Source organism: Orycteropus afer, unplaced genomic scaffold (genome assembly GCF_000298275.1).
Source record: "Orycteropus afer afer isolate SDZICR_OR568_19922 unplaced genomic scaffold, OryAfe1.0 scaffold00030, whole genome shotgun sequence".
NCBI classification, from domain to species: Eukaryota; Metazoa; Chordata; class Mammalia; order Tubulidentata; family Orycteropodidae; genus Orycteropus; species Orycteropus afer.
The window spans coordinates 4379532-4383589 of NW_006921617.1; positions in this window are offsets into that span (position 1 = coordinate 4379532).

The window sequence follows — 4058 nt, forward strand, 5'->3', positions numbered from 1 at the left end:
AGATATAATAGCAAAATGAGGACATTTCCAGATAAACATAAATTAAAGGAATTTGTAAAAACCAGACTAAATTGATAAGAAATGCTAAAGGGAGTCCAGACACAGAATAAACAACATCAAACAACAATCTCAGATTAAGATACATGGCAACATAACTCAGAAACCAACGCAGATGAAGAATTTTCAAAAATAAAATAAGCTTACAAGATGTGAATCCAAGTCAAATGAAACCCTTGACAACTTCAATCTTTTCTCCATTTATCATGATGTTGCTTATTGATCCAGTTATGAGGACTTTTGTTTTCTTTACGTTAAGGTGCAATCCATACTGAAGGCTGTAGTCTCTGATCTTGAATAATCGTGAAATGAAAGAGACAAGGAAATATACCCACCTTAAAAGAATCAAGTTCAAACTATTTCCCTAACCTTGACCAGGCTTTACATTTTTATAGATTACAATAATAACCTTTATTTCAACAACAGCCTTTATTTAACAGTTTACAATTAGCCTGGGTATTAAAAACATTTTGTTCAGTTAGTAGGCTTACAAAACAGAAAAAGGATGCAACTTAATTTCCCATTTACTATGAGTTTCCAGATGTTGCATTTTAACCTGAAAAAAAATCAGAAGCACATACCTTGACTAATTGCAAACTGGGTATGGGATGTATTAACATGGAAAAAATTAGCCATGTGAGGAGTCTTGAATCAAGGGTCAGTTTAGGATTTAGCTGCTATGCTATTCTTGCTTTTCAATGAGTAACAAAAGACCAAAAAGTAAAAATAAAAAATCATAAAATTCCATGTAGTTGTGCTTTTAAGCTTCCATTAACACAGTTCTGTGTATGAAATGATACGCAGTCTACACACACACACAGCAGTTTACTTTGCTCTGAATATTGTAAATATATTTTTAAATGATACTTCTAAAATGTCAGGGAAATAAAAGTTAACTCTTTTCATATAGAATTCTGGTAACTAATTTCATTATTTATTACACTGGGACAAATGCACTTTGAGATTTTCTCCTAGAGAAAGAAAACTCAAGTAGAGATAGGGAACTAGCAAGAAATGATGTTAAAATATATATTCAGTGTGTGCAAGAAGGGAGAGTGAAACTTGATGGGGAAGTTAGTATTAACAGGAGACTAGACATGGCAGAAAAAGAGAGATCGGTGATATTGAAAGCATAGCATTAGAGTCTAACCTAAGTACAAGGAGAAAATATCTAGGGGAAAGGAAAAAAAAAAAAAAATCACCAGCAGTCTACCACATAATTGGAGTCAGAGGGAGGCAGAAACAGATTTAAAGAGATACTGGGTAAAAATTTACCAAAGTTGATGAAAGTATACCACTCAGGCAAGAATCTCCATGACCTCCAAGTAGATAAAACTAGGGAACATCGCAGTAACAGCAATGAAGCCAGTATGAAAAGAAAATCTTAAAAGAGTCCAGAGAAAGAAAGATACATATACGAATTATAACAGACTTCTTGTCAACATCTTTATAAGACAATGGAGGGACATATTTAAAGTACCAGGGGGGAAAAAAATGTCAACCTACAATTCTTTACCCAGTAAAAATATCTTCCAGAAATGAAGGCAAAATAAAACCTTTTTGAGACATATGAGAGAATTTATCACCAACAGATTTGCACTACCAGAAAGATTAAAGAAAATTTTTCAGACATGAAGAGAACAATACAAATAAAAATGTGGATTCATATCAAATGAGTAAGAAGCACCAGAAATGACAGCTAGGTGAATATAGAATACTTGTTCATTTTAAATATAGTTGGCAATTTAAAGTAAAATTAATACCAATGTATTTCTGGGTTTGTATCATGTATAGAAGTAAATGATATCTCAAAACACAAATGAAGAGGGGGAGGAAAATATACTGTTGCAAGGAATTTACACTACATATGAAATAGTATATTACCTGAAATAGAAAATGTTAAGTTAAAGATGCATCGTAGACCTTCAAGGAGTTGTTTTTTTTGGTTTTTTTGGTTTTTTTTTAGTGAACAAAATAAAATTAAAAAGTGTATCTAGTAACTCAAAAGTAAAGATAAAATGGATAAAGAACACATGTTCTTGTTCAGTGCTGTTGAGTTGGTTCCCACTCATAGCAACCCCATGTACACAGAATGAAACACTGCCTGGTCCTGCACCATCCTGACTGACAATCATTGCCATGCTTGAGATAATTGCTGCAGCCATCGTGTTAATCTATTTCATTGGGCTCCATTTATTGTTTTATATAACCTTATAACCATATATGAATCAAAAATTATCTAAAAATCAAAAGTTTAATTAAAAAATGGAACCATAAAACAGTATTAATACAAAACCAGAGAGGGAAAGAAGATAAAAGGAACAAATAACAGCTAAAACAAATAGAAAATAAATAGCAATATGGAAAATGTAAACTAAATCAAATTAATAAATACATTAAATATAAATGGCCCAAACACTCCAATTAAAATGCAGAAATTCTCAGAGTACATGAAAAAGTAAGACTCAGTTATATGCTATCTACAAGAAACTTATTTTAAATATGAAGATATGGATAAGTTAAAAGTAAAAGGATGATTAATGATAAAGTACTAATAAAAATAAAGCTGGAGTGGCTTTATCAGAGAAGCTAAATCTTAGAACATAAAATATTACCTAGGACAAAGAGAAACATTTCATAGTGATAAAGCAGTTAATTCCCTAAGAGGACATCATAACTATACATGTATGTACCCATTATGAAAGTTTCAAAATATATGCATGAAAATTGGTAACATTCAAAAGAGAAACAGGTAAATGCACATTTATAAGTGGAGACTTCAACACTATTCTGTTAGTAATTGACAGAATATGCAGACAGAAAATCAGTAGGAATATGGAAGATTGGAATAATACTATCAATAAACTTGACCTAACTGACAATTCTACCTCTACTCTGTCAGTTTGTCATACTGTGGTGGCTTGCATGTTGTTGTGAGGCTGGAAGTTCTCCCACTGGTATTTCAAATATCAGCAGAGTTACACCTGGTAGACAGGTTTCAGTGAAGCCTCCAGACTAAGACAGAATGGGAAGAAAGATGGGCCGTCCAATTATGAAAAAAATGGCCACTGAAAATCTAATGAATAGCTGTGAAACATTGTCTGATATAGTGCAGGAAGATGAGCCCCTCACGTTGGAAAGCACTCAAAATACAACTGGGAAAGAGCTGCCTCCTCAAAGTAGAGTTGACCTTAATGATATGGCTGAAGTAAAGCTTTCAGAACCTTCATTTGCTGGTGGGTCATGACTCAAAATGGGAAGAAACAGCTTCAAAAATTCATTCATAATCAGGACATGGAATGTACAGAATATGAATCTAGAAAAACTGGAAGTTATAAAATATGAAGTGGACCACATAAATATCAATATCCTAGGCATTAGTGATATGACTGGTACTAGCCATTTTGAATCAATCATATGGGCCACTATACCCAGAAGGACAAATTGAAGAGGAATGGACCCACATTCATTGTCAAAAAGAAAATTTCAGTATTTATCTTGAAGTACAATGTTGTCAGTGATAGGATAATACCCTTATGCTTACAAGGAAGACCAGTTAACACTACTATTATTTAAATTTACACACCAATCACTAAAACCAAAGATGACAAAATTGAACATTTTACCAACTTCTGCAGTCTGAAATTGACTAAACATGCAATCAAGATGTACTGATAATTACTATTGATTGGAATGTGAAAGAAACAATGAAGAATCATCAATAGTTGGAAAATTTGACCTTAGTAATAGAAATGATGCCAGGGATTGCATGATAGAATTTTGCAAGACCAATGACTTAATCATTGAGGATACTTTTTTGAACAATATACACAGTGATGGTACATGTGGATCTTGCCAGATGGAATACACAAGAATCAAATCTACTACATCTGTGGAAAGAGGCAATGGAGAAGCTCAATGTAATTAGTTAAAACAAGGCGAGGAGCTGACTATGGAATAGATCATCAATTGCTCATACACAAGTTCTGTAGAAGTTGAAG